Genomic DNA, 21,603 nt, shown 5'->3' with positions numbered 1-21,603 from the left:
CGTGGGGTCCTGTGGAGGAGTAGAGGATAGATGGGGGAAATAGAGGTGCTGGAAGGGTATTTGCACACGCAGGAGGGCAGGGGCTGCGTGGGAAAGAGCTGAGGTTATTGAGGTGTCAGGAGAGATGTATAGMGTGGTGTAAGGGCATCTACCACTCCCCACACTGCCCCTGCCGTAGAGGATGGGCTCCGCATTAAAGGGTGCAGACAGCTCTATGAACGCACTGCACATAACCTTGCTTGAAATAAAAGAAATCCCTAAAAGGCTACCCCAAARTGAGGGATAGATGATAGTCTGTGCATGCAGGTCTCAGCCCACGAGGCAGGATTGCTCTTGCAAGCGCTCAGACAGGCTCCCAAGTTGTCCAGCCGTAAAACTGCTGTGCTATGGAATCATTTAATTTTAAGAACAGGTAACTTTTTTTTTTTTTTTTTTTCCTCCAGAGCTTGAGTTTATGGGATTGCTGTATCCATTCCTGTTTGGCCCTCCGAAGGGCCGTGTCCACCCCCTCTTCTCTCCTGCCCCTGCATGTCTTTTGCACCAGGCAGCATTTGCTGAACTTGGCTCCGGGGAGTCTGTCTCGCTGCAGCTGCCCTTGCTGCTGCATCTCTGCACATCATCAATATTCATGGGCTTTGTCGGCGCCGAGCCTCCGAAGGTCTCTGGAAAGCTGGAGCTGGATCCRGGGCTGGAAAAGGCTTTGTTGTGAGGGGTCTGGGCGCAGCGGGCCGTGTGTTTGCCGCGAGAGGGGGGTATGAGCCTGCGGGAGGAGTGGGTGCTGAGGGCACTGCAGCTCCGGCCCAGGTGCACCCATAGGTCCTGGCAATGGCAAGGCGGGTGCAACACCCTCCTCCTACCCCCAAAAGCTCCGTGTTCTGCTCCAGGCTGCCAGGGCTGCCGGCGGGGATGAGCTGCACAAGGTGCCTTTATCTCGCTCAGCAGACCTTGCTGCAGCTTCATCCCATTTTCCYGGTGAAGGACGGGCTGACGGTGGATTAGGACGTGGCGGGGCCGGATAAGTGCAGGCAGGCGCTTAAGCGGGCTGGCGTTTAGCAGGAGTTGTGGCACCTGCGGGGAGGCAGAAGCTCATTTGTCAGGGACGGGGGCGGGTTTGAGCCTTCTTGCTTTCCCCCAGTGTCTCCTTCCCGGCTGACCTTGTGTGTGCGTGTGGGGAGACTTAAAGCAGCTCGTTTCTCCAAGTGCAGCCAGGATAAGGGCTTTTTTGTCCTTCTTCCTCCTTTASACTGGTTAAGCATCACTTGGTGGGATGGAGAATGTAGCAAGGGATGTTAATTAGGAATCCCTCTTCTGTGGAGAGGTAAATGCTTAAATTCTTGGACTCAGCTTTGCAACTTCCTTTGCTCTAAAACTGTATGTGCTGTTGTGAGTCTAAGGATTTTTCATCCAACAAACCAACCTCAGAGCAGGGGCTGGTCTCCTGGGAGGCTTCAAATGGGCTCAAAAACCAGCCTGTTTATGAACTACCCATGAACTTTCCCGTTTAAACCTCTTATTCCTGCCCCCAGGCCACTGCCTGTATCAACGTGGCAGTAGCTGTATGGGGCTTACGTGGTGAACTGGAGCTGGTTCAGCTGAAAAATAAACCTGCCTCTAGATAGGAATGGGTTTTCTAGCCCTAGTAGTGCCCCAGCTTTGGTCACCAGCCATGGGAGGGTGGGAAAGTACACCAAGATGTTCCCAACAAAGAGTTATCAGACTGTCCGACCAAGTGGTCCCCAACAAAGAATTATCAGACTGTCCTTTGAGCATGAAGAGAACATCAGGATGTTGCCCGTTCTTCCAGCAGCACAACAAGAGCTAGAAACCCCAAAGCACAACCGCAGTCCTGAGTCCTTGAAGGCTCCCTAGGTAGTCCTGGTGGAATCAGAATTGGGAGTCCTTGATTTATTTAGAGTTCTGGTTTTCCCTCCTCTGTGCAACAGCCTTTTGCACAGGCAGAAGCCCTTTGCTTCTCGTGGCTCTCTGCCTCCGAGCGTGTTTTACTGTATGGCCCTGCAGTTTCTGGCACAGCAGGGCCCCGATCTCCTTTTGGAGCTCAAGACACTCATTTAATGTAACCTAAAGCTGTGGGATTTTGCCTTCCCCACTTGTGGCCCTTTGCTCAGCATGTGAAAGCTTGGGAGCAGGTTCCGGGTCCGTCACGTGCTGTGCAATCGCGGCGTTCGCAGTTTAACTCTTCTATGAAGTATCTTTGTGCTCTGTCTACTGCACCGTGATGAATGATAGTCCCCCATCCCAATCTATCGACTGCATCTGGCTCTATTTTCAGAACTGCTCAACTGGAAGAGGAGGCAGAGCACCGTGTCAAGGGGCGTTGCTCCCGGGAAGGAGGGGAACCCGAACCCTTTTCCACAACGCCAGCGTTTGGTAGCAGAACCGGCTCTGCTGCGGATGCAGAATCCCAACTGCAGGATCAACAAACATCAGAGACACAAATGGCCACCTGGAAAAGAGAAGAGCCGCGGATGATGAAAGCTTTGTCGGTCAGGATGGAACGAGGGTCTTGCATTTTGTGTGTGCTTGGTTTGGTGCTCCAGACCAACAAATGGGATTCCTACATTTGCGTCTCCTAAACTGGGGGATCCTAGGAAAATCTTAATACTTTTTTTTTTTTCTCTGAAGTGGCTATGATTTATTTATCCTGAGAAAAGATTTGGGTTTTAGAAGATATCAATTAAGATAGAATCTGAAGCTCTTCCATACAGGGCATTGCTTGGATGAGTGTCTTGATTTATTTTGTTAGTTTTTGTTGGTGTTGACATTGTTGACACATCCATTAGGATATGTACCAAGGAAAATGAGGAGGAGAGGGGTTAAACTAAAGCAACTTTGCCTTTTGAAATGTCCATTAATCTCCATTTATTCAGGGACACTTTTTTTTTTTTTCGCCAGAGCTTGCAATTAAAGCATGGTCTAGTTGACCTACTATGTTGTCCTCCACCCTTTGAGTTAGTACTTTGACATAATGTTCTGAATTGCATTCTTCTGCTGATTTGGGGCTTGGTGGGTTTGTTTGGGACGTTTTTTGAGATCTTAAAAGCATCTTGCAGGGTGAGAATTGTGCCCGTCCTTGCCTGGGCGTATGGAGCTGTTTATGGGTCATCTTTTTGCATATTCTTCATATGTGCTTCAGATACTGCATTTTTGGCTCTAGCCCATCATTATTACCTCTGACCAAGGCTCATTTCCTAAAGCACAGATTATRTTGTTGTTGAGCAGGTCCATAGGAGCTCTGCAGAATATACATATGTTGGAATAAAGCTCTTTTTAAGTGGAATGAACTGTTTTCTGCCAGTTGAGCTTGCTGCCGTTGTTTGGGGCAGGAGGTGTKGAGTGTGTGGACCAGGGCAAACGTGCAGCCAAGAGGGCCAGGCTGGAGCAGCCAGAAATTACGCTGATTTAGGCTGATGTGGAGCTCATCTTGTAGCCACTCAGGTTTAAGCATCTTGCTTTGACCTGCCTCTGTGCCCAAACTCACCAAGCAAATCAGTACCACAACGAAATAAGAACCAAGGAGTCCTGATCCTCCAGGTGTTGCATTTTCTCAGGATAAGTTATTAGCGAGCCTGACTTTCCTCTTTTGCACTGGTGTCTTGGGACTGTGCTTGGCAGGCATAATGAACAAGGGCTGGGGTTTGTAATTCCTGGCACAAGAACAGCCTTAATGGATTTGCTCAGTTCCCCTTTATCAGCCTTCCCAGCCTGCCTCTTATCTCATTACTTTGGGGAGGGCTGAGATGGGATTAAAAGAACGTGCAGGTCTGATAAATGGAGATAGAAACCGAAGAGCTGGGGCCAGATCAATACGGGTCCATCAGCAGGGATTGCAGGGCGCTTGCGGGGCTCGCTAATTGAATGGGTGCAGGAAATGGGTGCAGGAAATCAGGGACCCCAGTGCAATGTGTCACGGCACTCATGAAGCCTTTTGGGCTGCATGTGAAGGCATCCAGCATTTTGCTTCCCGCAAAGCAGCCCTGCACGCTTGTTTTCCTGACTCCCTGATTTGCCCTAGCGCTGATTAGCATCTTGGTGAAACTTTCCCAGGAATCGCTCTGAAGAGTTGTTGATGCCTCGGAAGAGGCACGCGAAGAAGGCAGTTAYGCTCTTTGTGCTTCTCTCCCTGCAGAGATGGACTGAGTTTTGGAGCACACCAGTCACTGCCTGAGCAGGAGCCGTGGATGCAGCTTGGGTCTGGAGGAAGGAGAGAACGAGCTACGCTGCTGTTTGGTACAGGGCCAAGGTTACTAAGGGAATGGAGACCAGGACTCAAGAGAGYGGGTTTCTCTGTACCTGAAGCAACACCAAGAGCATGACCTGTGTCCTGAAGGCTCATCAAGCTGTACCTCCTCCTGCTTGCTTTCCTTTCCTTTTTCTCAGGTGTAGGCAGACTTGTTTTCTTCTTCTTCCTACAGACGCAAGCACCGAATCTCTGTGCTCTCCATTGCTTCTCCTGGGGTTAGCGAGGCTCCTAACGTGTAGATTGGGGTATAGGGCAGTTGGGATTATGTTCTCTGCCTGCAGCGCAGCAAAGACTTTGCGGTGGACGTGGGCACRGTAGTAATTTCATGTGATAGTGCCAGGCTTTACCCAAGCCCTGACACGAGCCCAGCCACAAATTGACTCCTGGAGCAGAGATCTTGTCCCTTTCTTATTGCAAGTCAGTTCTCTCAGTTCAGCTTGGGAACTCCAAAAAGCATCCCAGACTCCCCTGAGGCCCCTCTTTTCAGCACAGGCTCTGCTGTCCTTCACTCGTTTCCCCACATACTTTCTCAGGATTTGGTTCCCAGGCACCTCCAGCAAGAACCGAGAAGGGGTTTCCTCTTCACCTGATGCTGGTGGTGCATCCCTGCTCAGTCTCTTTCTCCTCCCCTTTGTCTCTCCCTTCCCCTGCTCCCCTCCTTTAATTTGCCTGTGCTTATTTTGAATACAAAGCTCCTCCATCGCAGTGTTTAYAGTTTGTAAAGCCTCGAGGCCATTGCTTATTCTCCTTCTTATATCCCTACTTAACTGCTTTGGCTCTGCCTGCCCTTTCTCCGCTTCCAAAGTATCCAGGATGAATCACAGTCCCTGTCCCCAGCTGTCTGCTACATAGTTCCCATATCCCGGCAACCCGGTTCCCAGACGTTGAAGGAGCTCAGTCAGAAAGTCCTTCTCTTTCTCATCCCTTAAAAGCTCCTCTCTCYGGAGTTGGACTCAGACTTCTTTGCCTCTCCATTTAGCTGCTCCCTTTTTCTGCTCTTTGTGTTTGTTGTGTATCTTACAGCAAAAAGGGCCTGATGCTCCTATTTCTGCCTGGATTTCCACTCGGGTGTTTGCTTGGTGGAAGGTTTCCCTGGGCCTTTGCAAATGGAATTGAGGCCAGGAGTTCCTGGGAGATTCAGAGGTGCTTTCTAGGAAAGGAGAGAAGCCTGGAGAGTCTTTACTGTTAGAGAGGATCATCATTTCACCCCTTGGTGGCACTCACTTGGCTAAAGGGGTTGCTGTTGAGCGTGAAGCTCYGCAAGCCTCTCTTGAGCCTCTCAAGCTTGGAGCAAGCCTTGAAAGAGATCCATCTCTTCTGCACAGTGCCCAGGAAATATCAAGTTTAGGTTGGGTAAACAGGGTGGACATTCCCCCTGCCAAGGCCAGTGCTCAGAGCATCTCCATGAGCTTTGGCAGCTCTTGCCTGACTTGGTGCTGGCCCTGGGCTCATCTGCTTGCCACCAGGTTCAATGTTATCAGTTTGCCTTGTATCCAGTTTTCCATTTTGCCATGGTTTCCCCATGTCTCTCCYTCCAAATGTCTCATTCTCCCTGTTTCTGCCTCCTGGTCAGCTCTAGAGCAGAAACGCCGTGGTCCCCATCTTTGCAGGAATCCTCAAGCCTCATTCTCTGTACAAACAAGTGAAGTGAAGGAGATGGTGTTTGTCACTGGAGACCAAAACGATGGGAGAACATGTACGATGAGCAGAAGGGTCAAGGGATCAGGTCGTGGGCAGCGGAGCCTTGTGCTTTGGTCTGAGATGGAGCGGGAGCAAATCGTGAATCCTGGTGTCACGGAGAAGGGCCCATGTCCTCGAGTCGGAGCTGATGGCGACGAGGAGCCGGGAAAGTGGATGGGTTAACCTGATGGAGCAGCGCTGGAGCACGGCTGGAGCTGTAAGAAGCCAGGGAGGCAACAAGTGCCAAGTCTATGMTGTGGAGCAAGAGTGAGGGCAGCCAAAGGGCAAGGAGTGTTGAGCTTATAAACAAGGCCGGGGCCAGGAGAAGAAGTGGCAGAGGTGACTCAGCCCAGGAAAGCCCTCCTTGGTTAGGAGACCACAGTGGGACCAAAGCAGGGCTGTGCAAAGCAGGGCAACTCTGCACTTGCTGTGGGCAGCTGTTTGGCATCTGGATTGGAGCTTCTCTCCCCAGGCTGGGTGCATGAGGAGACTTCGGGCAGCTGTGCTGAGGTGGGGACATCGCGTCAGAAATCCTTCCAGTTGGGCCAAGCAGAGTCCCTGGGGCAGCCGAAGCAGCCTGCAGTGCAGGTGAAGGCTGCACCCATGGGTGAGGCCTGTGGAACAGCAGTGCATCCTTTCTCCTCGGCCTTGGCTGCTTTCTCGTGGTGGAGAGGTTCTCACGGACGTCACATCCCACTGCTGCTGCCTGCTTCTGCTCTCTTCACCGTCTCATCCTGAGAACATATGCTGTTGACCCGGCGCTGGCAGGAGCTCGAGAAGCACAAGGTCCCGTTTGTCCCAGTCCTGCTCCCGGGAAGCGAGGACAGTGGCGGGCAGGGAGGACAAGGCAGGCCAGCTCAAAATAGACTCCTTGTCAGAGTTTTCCACAAGACCTCCAAGACTCCTTATCTCCCCAGTGCTGCTCTTTGCGGGATGAGTTGCAGATGGAGCAGCCTCGACAAGCAGCGTTACTTCGGTCAACCCAAAGCTTCCTGTCGCCCGAGCAGYTATTTGAGGCCATTATCCCAAGGGGCCTCTCCTTTAGCAGCAGGACTAATCGGATGGAAATGAAACTGGCCCAGGAGTGGAAGAGGGGAGCAAGAAACTGGCTCTGGAAACAGCAGCTTCAGCTGAGTGTTGGCGTATGGCCTTGGTAGGCTGATAAAAAAAAATGCAGGCAGCTGTGGTGGGGACAATAATCTGGTTTTGTTTGGGGGCTGGAAGAGGGTCTGGTACCTCTCACGCTGTAATATCAGAGCCATGTCATCCCTGTCAAAATAAGCGTGTTCCCACTAGGAAGCAGGCAAGTGTCCTACTGTGTTGTTGGGAAGAGTAGCCCTGCTTCCTGGGCTCTTCCATGCACGCTGTGGAAACTGGGACCTGTCTCTGTGCTCAGACCCCGCCAAGCCGTGGGCTTGTTTCTAGCTCAAGGGCAAGTTTGGCTGTGAGACCTCGTGGTACTTTCTGCAAGTGCTTTCCTGACCGAGTAGGATTTTCTTGTGGCCTTAATGAGACATCTGGGGGCAATTAGTTTTCTGTTTTATTGCTTGCCTGTCCTTTCTCGTTGAACGTGGCATGCCGGAGCAGTGCTGGGTCTCCAGCCCCGTCCTGGGAAGCGGGGAGGGAAGGCGGGAGGTGCCGTGCGGAGCTTTGCTCCCCTCTTCCTCCCTTCCTGATGTTCATCGCTGCTCTGTGCCTTGTGTCCGCACGGAGTCCCGATCCAGGCATAATCTCACCCAAGTCCGGAGGCAGGGGAAGATCCGACACGCAGAGCCCAATCCTGCTGTGACCTGTTGCTCTCAAACAAGTCCTGAGGTTAAGCTGAGCCTGCTTCCCACCCGCAGCATCCTGAAGTTTCCTACAGTAAGAGATTACAGAGAGGATTAAATATAAAGCTTTGCTGCTGCAGTAAATCATGTTTTTCACAGCTTTAGACTATGCCAGGMGAGGGGAGACCGCACAGACCAACAGTTCCCATGGAGCACAGTATTGCTGACCCCAATTATTTCCAAGTGATAAATCACCACCTCTCCCCRATCCGTCATAAACTACTGGCCTGTGTTAAAAAACAAGCAGCCTTGAGGAAAAATAATAGGTGTCCTTTTTCATTGCCTTTTAGTTCCAGGACTTTTGGGGTGGTGGTTTTGAGACTTTCTCTACAACCACACGAGTTCAAAAGCTTAAGGAGGTGTGTGATCATGAGCAACCGAGGCTTTGAGATACGCACTAAAAGTCATGAGACCAACACCGCGTTTGCAAGGGCTCCCACCACCAGGAGCCATTCACTAAACGAGCTCTTTCATCACGGGGCTTCAGTGATAGCKTAGCACAGAGTTGCTGTTATTTTTGTTCTACTGAGGGGGAAACTGAGGCGCAGAAGGGTGATGTTCCTCGGCCCATGAGGTCCCAGTATCCAGACYGGTAGCTGTGCTGCTGGAAGTGCTGGTTGTAGCAAAGGTGGGTCAGTGCTCAGGGAGCACCAAATGGAGAACATCATGCTGGGCAGCTGCCTCCTCAAGATTGCTGAGAGTGAAGCTTTACATGTTAGGCAAGTTGATGATCCCTTCCTTTAATTAATCAACCAAGRCATGTGGACCCTCAAAAACACTCCAAGAAATGTATTAGAAATCCTGCAAGGAGGAAAGGGAAGGAGCATTGAGCGATTCCCCTGAGAATGCCATGGCTTTTTTTTTTGTCTTTTATTTTGCCCCATGTAGTTCACTTAATCAGTTAATGGGTTTTGCTGACAGACATTTATCAGGCTGAACATGCTTTCCCTGGTCTTGGAAAAAGAGAAATCTTCACTCCTGGCTCCAATAAAAAATTCAGCGCAACATCCCTGAGTGAGCTCGTCTGAATATCAATCCTCCTCTTGGCATCTCGGCTCCGGGCRTCGTTAAGAGGAGAATGGCAAAAGCAGAAGGCAGAGCCACCCAAGATTAGAAGCAGGCCTGATTGCAATTATTAATTCTTCTTTTTCGGTCAGAAATTTCATGCGTTTAATGAGCTGAGGGGTGCAGCGTGCTAACAGCTCCGCAGCAAAGCTGCCCCAGCACAGCTCCCGGTGCTGTGAGCAAGCCCTGTGCTAGCATGGGAAAGGATTTCTGGATTTTAGTACTCACTGGTGTGCTCTGACGTGGCACGGCCGTGGCCACGTGAGGCTTCACGGCCACCTCCGTCGCGATGTCCACGCTCCAGCGTCACGACCGTGTTGCCCATCAGGAGAAATGCCACCAAAGCCAAGGGGGCTCCAGCCTGGCAGTGACCTACTGCTCTCGCTCCGCGCGCTTCCCTGCCTGTTTCGAGAGCAATCCATCCTCCCGTTTGGAGCACTTGGCACCCTGCAGTTTTCATTTGCTCCTTTTTTCCACCCCCGGAATGAGAATGTTGAAAGCTCATTCCCCAAATCAGCCACTGGATCTGGATTCAACGCACCTTCCAGCCCCGTCTGCAGCGAGTGCAAATCAATGGAGGCGCATCTCTGAATTAACCARACTTGGCCTTACCAAAATATCTGTCAAGCACGGCTCAGGAAAGCAAAACATCCCGGGTACATTCGACCGCGATGTTGGATTTATCGTCAAGGCAACAACCCGCAACTCGCAAGATGCCGCTGCCCACCATAAATACCGTTYGACATTCTTTCCGTGGCTAACGAGAGTGAGGATTGACGGGCTCTTCCATCCGCCCTGGCAATGCTGGCAAATATCAGTCTGCCATTTTTAATTCTTTGAGGGCTTCAAGGGAAATTTTATGATGAGTGCCTGGTTTTTTTGCACATCTGGGGAGTCCAAACAGGTTTACATAAGCTCTCTCTTGCTCTTATATGCATTTATTTATAAACATATATTAAACATAGTTTTATATATACATATATACATACATACATACATTTTTATATATATATATAAAAGGTATGTGTGTGTATAGACTAAACTGAAATCAACCCCTATTCTACTGCTCAGGGCTCGGATCTGCAAATTCACTTTGGTGAATATTTCTTGCCAGACGTTAGGTGAGAGTTATATGTGGAGTAAGATTTTTAATTAAACGGGTGTTTGTGAGCTGCTGGGGGGCTTTGGCCACTGTCTTGCTGAGGAAATAAAATGACCTCATGTGCGAGAGCCGCAGGGTGAAGGGAACCGGTTTCCGACCTGCTTGAGTTGCGAGGAATCTGCAGAGGAACTTGGTGTTCCCGAAGGAGAGGGCAGAAAATACTGGTTTAAGWTGACAATCCCCTGGCCCTGGTTTGGGAACAGGCAGGAGCGGAACCAGAAAGGGCCTCCCTGGCCGTGGGATGAGTCCTGCTGTAACGGCCTGGGTGCAGCAGCTCTGCGCTGCTGGACGGATGGGTCTAAGGAGGAAATTTCAGTCCTAGCAATGAAAGTGTGGGATAAACCAGAGCGTCTCCACCGAAACTGAGCTCGGGTGATTTACACCTGGGCAGGATCTGTGCTGTTGTCCTGGGAGATGATAAAAATGATCGAGGCMCTTCCAGCCCTGCTCTGCAGCAGTTGCTGCCTGGCTCTAAATAAGAAACAGGCCTAGCGGCGCTTCCAATTTAGCCAGCATTGCTCTCTCACGAATCTCTGAGCAGTTTTTTGCTGGCTCAAGAGCGTTACGAACTTGCAGATCTTGAGCAATGCATTATTCAGAGTGCACCGTCTCGCTGCAAAATTTCATCCGTGGTTCGTAGGTTAGGGCTTTGACTTTTGTATTTAAATTCCAGGCAGCTCTGATTCATTCTTGGGGAACGGATGCTAGATCATTACCTCCCTGCTAGGAAGTAAGCCCTGGCTGCACAAAGCCRCGCACAGACCCTGGCCTCAAGTCTCCTGGCTGCTCTTGCACAGCTCAGATAACAGCTCTGCCCCTTGGCCACGTGCTCCAGAAACCTGCTGAGATGCTGACACGCTGCATCCTAATAGCTTCTGGATGGAGTGACAGGAGCYTGGGCTAAGGATTAGTTCATCCTTCCCTTGTGAAAAAACAAAAACGAAAGAAAACCCCCTAATTTTGGCGGGTTAATGAAGGTCTGACCCTCAGGAGAGGAAACCACCATGAAGTTGGCACTGGCTCCAGGCGTTCACAACCAACACGGGCCCTGCAGAGCCCACCTTGGATAAATACATAGAACTCACCGGGGAAGCTAATCTTGTGGAATTATGTAAACTGCTGCAATCTCAGTGGGTGAGGCTGGGAAAACTGGGTTTTCTTTCAACCAAATCAGGACTCCTTGCACGGCCGTGAGCACCTGATGGTCTTGGCTGTGCTGAAATCCAGGTGGCTGGGGAAAAGCAGTGTGCAATTGGTCATGAAGGAGCGTCATGAAGCACTGGGTATGACTTGTCCTTGCTGCTTTGGAAAATGATGGTAGATCACCTCCAAAGCGAGAGATCGGAACCAATGACCCAAAATCCAGCAGCTGGCGCTGGTGACCCCGCTCAGCAGGGCTCTGAGCTGCTGCAACAGCACAGCCCCCTCGCCGGCAGGGCTTGGGGGGGATTCCTGCTTCGCTTCCTCCTAACAAACCTCTGTGGCTACGCGTTTCACACTGTGCAGCAAAGCAAAATCGCTTTCTTGTCCTTGCTCCGCTCCCCGGGAAGAGGCGGCTGCGGTTTTTGAGGCTAGGATGGCGGGCGGCTATCCCAAGGCACTGATTCCCCTGGAGCYGATGTGATGTGTGGGTACCGGTGAGGTGTGGGATGAAGCAGGTGGGTCTGGACCTCCCGCAGCCAAAACCCCATCCGCAGCCTGTTGGGTTTTGCTCGGTGCTGGATATCCCTATTCCCGCTAGAGCATTAATATCCCTCTCCCGTGCTTGATTCCCACGCATGCCAAGGTGCATTTACACTGCCCTGGCTGCACGTGTAGGTGTGAGCGGGCTCTACAGCTAAGAGCATTCGAAATCTTTGGCTGAACGAGGTGGTTCCTGCAGCGGCARCAGCAGCGACAGCTCAGGCAATCCTGGGAGGGAGATCTTGTAATAAGCAAAAAAGCCGGATAATCCAACATCACCTTGAGAAACACTGCTGAGGTGTTCAGCTCCCTCGGTTCTCAGAGGAGAGGGAATAATCCCAGAAACAAGTGGCCTGAGAATCTAAATTAGAGCCCATCCTTTCGGGAACCTCTTCATTTTTTATTTATGCTTCTTTTTCCTTTAGCAAATGTCTTTGGCGATCCTGGTCTCTCCTTTTGGCACCTCAGGAAGGAAAGAGAGGGAAATCTCACCAGCAGAAGGACCTCTTGCCTTCTGGCTGCCTTCTGTGCGCTTTGCTGGCTTTGTGAAGCAGCAGCGTGTGGATGCCAGCCGCCAAACAGCATGGTAAGAGTGGATTCTTGAGTGTCTTCTCCCATTCTGAGCATGCCAAGACCAGCCCCTCTGCCCTGGGCCCATACAAAGCAGCTCATTTGGCACAGAAGCAACGCCAGCTAATGGGAATCACAGCTTGTCTCGCAGGCATCAAAATGGTTCCGATCCGCACCTCCTTGCCCCTGGGGTACCATCACTTCCCCATCCATCAGCACTTCCAAAATTCATATTTCGTGCTGCGTCGCTCCCTCCGGCGGGGTTTATCGCGTGCCAGAGGATGCCTTTTGCGTGCAGGGTGATGTCCGGAGCGCAGATGCCTCTCTGCAGTCACCGGTACTCGATGGACCTCGCACTGGGGAGCTCTGGGTGTGCCAGAGGCCTGCAGAGCCAYGGAAAACACCACGTCCCGCTTCAAAACACGCAGAGGAGAGTGTCCAGCTGGGAAAAGACAAACTTACTCTGTTGAATGTTTTGGGTCCAATTCCTCAGCTAGTGCAAGCAAACAAGCGTCTGCTCGCTTTAATCCCCATCTGCACTGAGCGAGGATGTTGCTGTTCATCATCCAAAGACTGTTTTTGTAAAGGAAGGGAAGTAAAAACCAAGCTAAATCTACTACTAATGGCGAATGCTTGGAGAAAGCCAAACACCGCTGTGGGAGCTGCACGGGCAGCGTCCGTCTGGCTCCCAGCAGCCGGCTCCGTGGCACCCCGAGCTCCACCACATCCTGCCCACACAAGGCGTCTCCGAGCTGCCGAAAGAGACGGAGGGCAGAARTAAAAGGGTCCTCTGGCTCCTCGGTTGCTCTAAGTTGCCAGTTCGCCACCTGGGCTGGATCAGGGACTGGTATTAGGCCCATCTCCATGGAGATTAAACCCTGCTGCCCCTCCGGCGGATCGGAGCGGTTGGAGAGCTCTGCTGGCAGCGGGGCACCCGAGGATACGGCGGAGTTTCGCTCCTGCTGCCTGCCAAGTCTAATCAGGATCTTTCCACACCAGCCCCTATCTGTTGGCGGCTCTCGAGAGTGGACAGACCTGTTCTTCCTCCGGCACTCCGGGGAGGAAGAAACGTTTTACGAGTCTCTTGCGTTGATTTAAGAGTGGRAAGTAAAACTGGGACAGTGAGTTGCAGTCGCCTGGAAAGGAGATGAGTTGGGGAGCCACTTGATGCCCACGGGAAGGTCAGGGAAGGGCTCTCACACCACTGGGCTCTTCCCGAGGGCTCAAGGACACTCAGTTGGCTGCACCCCAAGGAGGAGCATGCGGCGACCTTCCCATCTTCAGCCCATCGTGGTTGGCCTGTCTGCTGGGGCAGAGATGCTGCCTTTCTACTCCAGGTGCTTCTCCTTGCATTTCCCTGGGCACAAGGACTGAGGACTTGCCTGGACTTTGCACGCAGAGCTCGACGGGGGCTGCGCTAAGTTCACTGCAATGCTCTGTAAATCAYAGCCTGCGCGAGGCTCTGGCTGCACGGAGGAGGCTCCGAGTCCACAGTCACTGACTGCTGCACAGTAGCTCCAGAGAAGTGATCCGTGGCTTAAGTCTCCAGGAACTGGCGGGGCYCAACTCCGTTTTGAGTTCAATTCACCCAATTAAAAATAAACACCCAATCATGGGCGAGCTGTGCTTGGATACAGCTGATTTTTATCGACCCTGGCTGGGTGCTGGCATGGAAAGAGCGCGCGGCTGGAGTCGCTCGCTCTCCATCCCCAACTCGTGCCGCCTCGGGAGGATTTGGGAAGGAGAAAGTTTGAGCCAGGCCCTCTGTGAAATTCTGGCTGCTGGGAGATTTTCCCACCCGTTCATTAGGCACAGAGCGCGTGCAAGTTTATTTCTAGAGATTTGAAGGGTTGAAAGGATCACAGTATCCACCCGCTGCGATATCCAGTTTCTGCAGGAGCTTCAGGCCACAGCGTGCTGCGTGAGAGCGCAGCCCTGGGCTGCTGCAGGACGTGCTGCGGGGCACAGCGGGCTCTGCCAGGCTCCCCTTCTGCCTCCCCAGTCCGGAGCCTGGACATGCCATCGCTGAGCTGGAAGGAGGGAGCTCCGCAGGGCGCCCGCAGGATTGAGTTTGCAGGACGCTGCCCCTTTACACATGCTTTGCACCCTGGTACCCARTTCCTGGCCCTCTTTAAGTGCAATGTTAAGAGCAATGTTTGAGTGCAAACAATTCCTGCCCTCGGCCTTGGGGCAGCGATGGACATGGGGCAGAGAAGCGGGAGCCCGTCGGGGCGGCGGTGGCAGGGAGATGCTGCGGGCGACGCGCTGGGTCGCCCGCTCCCGGGGTGAYGGAGCCCTGGCTCCTGCCCGGCCCCGCGCGGCTCGCCCCGAGCAGCGGGGTTATCGGATCAGGGTGGCTCCTCTCTAAGATGGAAACTTCTCCTGCGGCCAGAACCGAGCGGCCTTGGCTGGCGGCCCTGCTCCCTGTCACTGAGCCTTGCCACCTTCCAGCGTTCGCTTTGTTCACAAAAAGCCTCAGATAAGTGTCTTGGCAGGGCTGCCGCGCTCTGCCGCCGAGTTCACGAGGCTTGAGGCGGGTTTTATTTTTATATTAACCTCTTGAAGCCCTCTGGAAAGCACAGCTTGGGCACGGGGCCTGGAGCTGGGATGGCGAACCCAGGTCGGGGCCCGCAGGCAGCCCCGGCATCGCCGCCGGGTCCAGCTCGCTCCGTGGACCTGTGCCCATGGCCAGCCCAGCCTCGAGCCGGTGCCGAGGCTCCGAATGAGCTCCTGGGCTGCAGGAAACCCTGCCGCAGCCAGGAGCGCACGCGCCTGAGCTCGGCCCTGCAAAACCCCAGCAGTGGAGTCATTTTATGCAGCCATGTGTTTCACCGCTTGTTTCTGGATAATCTTTGCAGACACACAAAATATGCTGGAAAGAATCACAACAACAACAACAAAAAGGTATCTCCCTGATCCCTCAGCTCTCTTCTGCTCCTTGCTCAAGTCACTCTTGGACATGCCAGCACGTCTGCTGCAGTGAGGAGCATCCCGAAGGAGCTACCGCTGGCCCGCACTGGGGTTCCGAGCTCAGTGTTTGGGCGGCCGGGAGAAGGGATGCGGCTTTCCCGAGCATCACGTGGAGTTTCTGTGCTAAAAAAAAATGAAACAAAGAACAAAAAACCCTTCACTTCTGTCTGCTCCGGTGGGACAAAAGGTGAAACAGCCTGCGGGAAAACCATTTGTCGCAGGTTGGGAGAAAGGAATGAAGAAGACGAGCCAGGGACAGTGGTATCTCCAAACACCTCTCGGAGGCAGCTGCGAAGGGAAGTTTGGCCCAGGTGAAATCCCTCGTGACGTCGCCAAGTGCCCGGCCAAGAGCCCCTGGTGAGGCTGCTGTGCCAGGAGGATGGGCTAGACAGAGCCCGCTTTGTGTCGCGCCCGGCCCGGGCTTGCCTGGCCAGCAGCAAGGGTCTGCACCGCCCGGGTTTGCTGAGATCCCCGCGAGGTCACTCAAAAGAAGGCAAGGCAGGAAAAAACCATGGGGAAAATGGGCATGAGGAGGTGAGATATCCCTACAGAGCATGCTGAGAAGGGTTTGTGCTTGGGAGGTCAGGAAGGCAGAGATACGGAGCCAGCCGAGGGTGCATCCCCTCCTGGCAGATGGAGCCGAGGTCGCATCTCCGTGGCCCCAAAGAGCAGCTCTGGCTGCTCTGCTCACAGGACAGGCTGGGACAGGGACCCRCGGCGCTGGCAGCTTCCACTTTGCATCCCTGCCTCTGGGGAGAGGCTCCTTTCCAGCCCCCGGCGATGGCCCATCTCAAGGACACAGCAGGGCCATGCGTGGTGTCACTCTGGGACATCCGTTTTTCTCACACCTGCTTCTCAGGTACCAGCAAACAAAAGAAACTGGAGATATTTAGAAGCAGGAAGGCAGATTCTGTAAACTGTCCGAACTGCATCTCCTCCGGAGACGAGCCTAAGCCTGGCCCCAAGCCCAAAGCAGCGCGCCAGCAGGGAGGAGAGGACAGCGGCGGTGGACGTGAAATGGGTTTAATTTGTACCCTTTTGGGCTTCGGATGCCAAGATCCCACAGGTGCTAAAGGAGAGGGATAAAATCCACGGGAAGGCGACCGCTCGCTGCTGCTTTAGAGCCACCAGCAAAGAACTGGGCTGTGAAACCTTTGGGGGATCTGGGTTTCTGAGGCGACATCCTTACTTTCCGTCCTTGCCTGCCTCCGTTCCAGCCCTAAACCAGGCTGCTGCTGCTGCTGCTCCGTTGATGGTGCTGCTCAGAGCGCCGGGCCGGGCCCCGGGGCCTCGCAAAGGGCCTTTCCTGGAGCCCCAGGCTCCCCTGGGACCCGGACCGGTGCCTTCMCTCCTCGGACGAGGCAGCTGCTTTCCGCGCCTCATCCGCAGGCACCTCGTCCGCCCGCCCGGACCGTGTGCCGCCTGCCTCCAGGTGATTTATGGCCCTTTCTTTTTCTCTCAAGCAATGCAAAGAAGCTGCTTCCCAAAATAGAAATGCTCTTTTTTTTTTTTTTTTTTTTTTTTCTCTTTTTTTTTCAAGCAAATGCAAAGTTCTCCCTGCAGTTTGTGCAGGAACCAGCTTCCCTCGCAGGTATCTTCGGTGCTCCAAAACCCGTTGCTTGAGACCCAGAGTCTCATCTAAAAGCTCGCACGGGGAAATGAGCCTGATGTGCCCGGGCTTTTCTCTAATTTCTCAGCCCCTGAGAGCCAAGGCAGCCTGCTGCAGAGAGGAGAGAAAAAACCAGGGTGAGCTTGTGTCTCTGGGCTTTTCCTAAGCAACTGTTAGCTTGAGTTGCTGCACATGGTTGGAAAGGTGACTTGAGAAGGAGGAGGAGAAGGAGGAGGAGGAGAAGAAGGAGGAGGAGAAGGAGGAGAAGGAAGAAGAGGACGAGAAATGGAAGAGAAGGAAAGGGAGGAGAAGGAAGAGAAGGAGAAGATGGAAGAGATGGTGGAAGAGAGGGAGAAGGAAAAGAAGAAGGAGAAGAACCACAGGAACAACACAGACTAGCTGCTGGGCTTTCTTCTTAGCAGGTTGAAGTACAGGTTCCTCTTCCTCGCAGTGCGCAGGGCCGCAGCCCAAGGAGCAGCCCAGCATGGGAACGGTCCCGCCCGGCAGCCTCCGCCCCAGCAACGCTCCCGGCCTCCATTCGGGAGCCTCCCACCAGAGCCGAGYGGCTCCCAGCTCTCCGGCGCCTGGGCTGCGTTCCCCCAGCCACTTTGTGCCCGTTTCAGYTAGTGCAAATGATCATTTTTAGTCTAATGAGCTCCTCCCTATCCCTGGGATCTCTGCGACTTGCCTGGATGCCTGCAGTCCACTGACCTGCCTCTTTTCCCATTTCCCAGGCTAAAAAGCCACCTCCTGCAGTCCTTGCATGCAAGGTGGGCTCTCCCCTCCTGTGCATCCTAGTGCCTCTCCATCTGTCCCAGTTTCAGCTCATTTTTTTCGGTGCCCAGTGACCATAAACTCATGGCCAAAAGCCTCCACAGGAGCCAAAGCAGAGCCCTGCTTCCCGAAGAAGTCCATATCCATCCTGCCAAGAGCTGGACATGGGAATCAGCTGCGCTCACGGCAGAGCAGGGCTGCTCTGCAGAGCACGAAGGTGCAGAGGGACCTTTCCAGGCCATCAGTGCCCATCACCCCGTACCATATTTGCCCCTAAACATCTTCTCCAGCTTGAGCCCATGGGGATTTGGGCCTCGGATCGAGCTCCCRGCTGGCCAGGCAAGGCTACGGCAGGGTTAGAACCACAGTTGGCATCTACATCCCTGTTCCCGTGTGCCGATGGCTGGGATTGATCCTAAGCAAGCATCGTCTGCAGGAGGTACTGGTGGTCCTGTCCTGCCGGGGGGTTCAAGCTTGGGAAACACTAATTGCTCTCCACTTAAGCGGCTTTTAATTTCCCTCTCACCAAGCATAATCCCCTCTGCTCCTCCTCCTCCACCTCCCTCTTTATTTTTCCTCTCTCCCCCCGCCCCACACTCCTGGAAATTAAATTAACCTCCCATCTAATTACCCCGGAGCTTCTCTAATTGCCACTGACATGGTTCCCAGTTAATTAATTGAGCCCTGCGGTGGACGACGCTGGCRGGGGGATTTGCAGCTGCGGGGAGGGAGGCAGTGAGTGCAGTGCCGGCTCCGCAATCCCTCCTTCCCAGTCCCTCCTGCCCATCCCACGGTGGGACAGAGCCACACGTGGGGTAACGGGACCACACGTGGGGTCCCCTTTGTGGCCCGAYGCCCACACGGAGGCTTCGTGTCCGTGGCCTCCAAGCGCTGCCCGCTCACTTGGCCGCCCTTCCCCTCCACGCAGCTCCACTCCACGCCGGCACTGCCATCGACCTCCGGGATTCTCATGGGCCGCGAAGCTTTTGGCTCCAAGGAAAGGAAAGGAAAGGAAAGGGGAAAGGAAAGGGGAAAGGAAAGGGGAAAGGAAAGGGGAAAGGAAAGGGGAAAGGAAAGGGAAGGAAAGGAAAGGGAAGGAAAGGAAAGGGAAGGAAAGGAAAGGGAAGGGAAGGAAAGGGAAGGAAAGGAAAGGGAAGGAAAGGGAAGGAAAGGGAAGGAAAGGGAAGGAAAGGGAAGGGAAGGGAAGGGAAGGGAAGGGAAGGNGGAAAGGAAAGGAAAGGAAAGGAAAGGAAAGGAAAGGAAAGGAAAGGAAAGGAAAGGAAAGGAAAGGAAAGGAAAGGAAAGGAAAGGAAAGGAAATTCAAAATCTAGGGCTCTCAGCAAAACAAGAGGAATGTCAGAGTGGAGAGGAGGAATGGGACGAGCCACTGTCCCCCACCGGAGATCCCAAGAGTCCAAGCACAGCCCATTCGGAGCATCCGCAGGAGGAGCTGGTGCTTCCCAGCTCCCGTCGCAGCCGTCCCGCAATGCTGGCAGTGATGCTTTGGAGCAGGGGGGCTGCAAAGGAGTTGGCTCACAGTACCTGACAGCCTCCGGATCAGCATCCAGGCCTCCCGGCTCGTGTCCTGATCCAGCCCTCTCCATCCCTGGAGGAGGATGGATCTTTCAGAAGACGCCTCCAGGCAGCAAAGCTTCCGACCAGGCACCCTTTGCGTGCTCAGAGCGGTGGGGACGAGGCAAACGCAGCGCTTAAATCCACCGCAAAACCCGCGGTGAGGTGACGGCTGACGGGGACCATCTGGCCTGTGRCCGCCGCCGCCGCCAGGCCCAAACTGGCCATGGGCAACAAGCAGGATGTGTTTTGGGGTCAAATTAATGCTATTTCTCCCTGCCACCGGGCATCTCGCCTGGACTGATGGGGCTCAGACAGGCACCCGGTGGAGGAAAAGCAGCTCACAGAGCTTCTTGCTGAAAAGCATCTCGTGAGAAGCCAGTGAGCAGCCACCAGCCTGAGCCGTGGCTTCTCTTCTGGACATTTTCCCTTCCATTTAGGTTCAGAATATCCTTTTTCATAAAGAAAGTGAGGGCCCATCCTCCTGGATGAAAATGATTTGATTTGATCCCAGTATTTTCTTGCGTTCCCGTGCACTTGGCTCCAGCATCCCAGCAGCTCCAACAAGACCATGGGATGCCACCAAGAGGGCTGGACCCAGCCAGACCCACCACCTTTTCCCTGGTAGTTTGATCTGCTCCTGGTGGGTAGTTTGATCTGCTCCTGGTTCATGGAGGCCCTGGCGGGTGCCGTTCACAGCCCTCGGGCTCCAGGAGGACATCGGAGCTGGCCCCAGTCAAGCTCCCGCTGCGGCCAGGAGGGTTACATTTTATCCGGGGCGCTCTGCGAGGGGTTTGTTCCATCATCCTGGAATTTTTATGACTCCTTTGTGTGTATGTAACGTGCTGGCCCTGGAACAGGGAGAAATTAATCATCTGGTTTTCAGGAATTTTTTCATGTCTGGGTTTTTGCTCGTGCCCAGATGTGGGCACTTTCAGGCAGCTTTAATTGCTTTGGTTCCTCCCACTCCGGGTTTACGGATCCTTGCTCACGCAGGTTTTGAGCTTTGACATTACGGCTATTTTTCGGGATGTTTTCCATCTTTGGCTCCAGTTGGGAGCATCTCCCATGGGGCTAGTGGAGCAAAAGGTGGAGCAGGTCTGTGGCCTCCCTTGCCTTTGATGACCTCCCAGCTTTGATCCCAGACTTGCTCCTGCCTTGCTCCCAACGCTGTTCCCAGCTTGCTCCGGCCCTGCTCCCAGGTTCCTTCCAGCATTGCTCCCACATTGCTGTGGACATTGCTCACGGGTTGCTCACACGTTGCTCTGAGCATTGCTCCTGCCTTTCTCCCAGCATTGCTCCAGGCATTGCTCACACACTGCTCACACGCTGCTCCTGGAGTTGCTCCTGGCATCGCTCCCTGCTTTGCTCCCACACTGCTCCTGCAGCCAGAGGCCTCGGCACTCAGCGAGCTCAGGAACTGCTCAGCAGCCTCAAAACCTCCAGGAGACATTGGGGTGAAGGGCTCCCCAGGGCGCCACGGAGTGGGCAGCGCAGTGGGGGGAGAGGGGCACCCACTGCATCCAGGCACTGGAGTCCTCTGTGCAACCAGTATCCCTGCAGATCCCCAGTTTTGTGAGATTTATGATGGTTTCCAGGAAAGCTGGCCCTTCCAGCACGCTTCAAGGTGCTCGTTGCTTCCAAAATCTGCCCCYGAACAAACACGACGCTACTTTTTTTGAAGGGGCAAAAATTGCACCAGAAAGCTCTACACTGGGTTCTGCATCTGCCTGAGCATTACCTGGAGCTTGCAGAGTGGCTGCAACGAAAGCACAGAGTTGGGTGCCGGCTGGTTGTTCACTCTGAACAGTAATGATGTCGGGACAAAGCTGGCAGCAAAAATTCTCCTGCTTCAACACAAGCCCACAGGAAGGAGAAGTGGTGAAGCTTYCCACTTCTTGCTGTAAACCAGACGGAATTACCTTTTCCTAGCCATTGCCTGAGTGCAATTACGCAGCCGCAGGGAGCYCTCGCCCCAGTTCTTCACCTGCTCGCAGCCTCAGAGCTTAGCACGGCTGGGCAAGTGATGGGGTTGGTGGATAAAGGCTGAAAACCTTTGCCCTAAGTGCCTGAAATGCTCCATAAAGCCCAAAGTTTTGCTTGACCCGAACGCACCATTTTTGGGCAGCCTACAGGGAAGCAGACAGTTCATCCTRCAGCACCTGGGCTTGGCCCATGGCTTTGGTCCAGCTGAACCACTGCAGAGACAGCTGGTGTCACACGGGCAAATGTGACCACACGGTGTCAATTCTCCTGGGGGAAAACGGGGAAAAACGCTCGGGTTTGGGTCCTACTGCAGGGAGGGACGCCGGGATCCCGTTGCCGGTCGGGACGAGCGCGGTGCCCGCTGCTCTGCTCAGCCGGGCTCGGAGGCAGCACGGGGCGTGCGGGCACGGGGAGCGGGGGCTCCGGGAGCGGGACCGGCGCC

This window comes from Nothoprocta perdicaria, unplaced genomic scaffold, assembly GCF_003342845.1.
Source record: "Nothoprocta perdicaria isolate Ctin4 unplaced genomic scaffold, notPer1 scaffold_286, whole genome shotgun sequence".
Taxonomy (NCBI): domain Eukaryota; kingdom Metazoa; phylum Chordata; class Aves; order Tinamiformes; family Tinamidae; genus Nothoprocta; species Nothoprocta perdicaria.
This window is presented reverse-complemented; position numbering follows the sequence as displayed.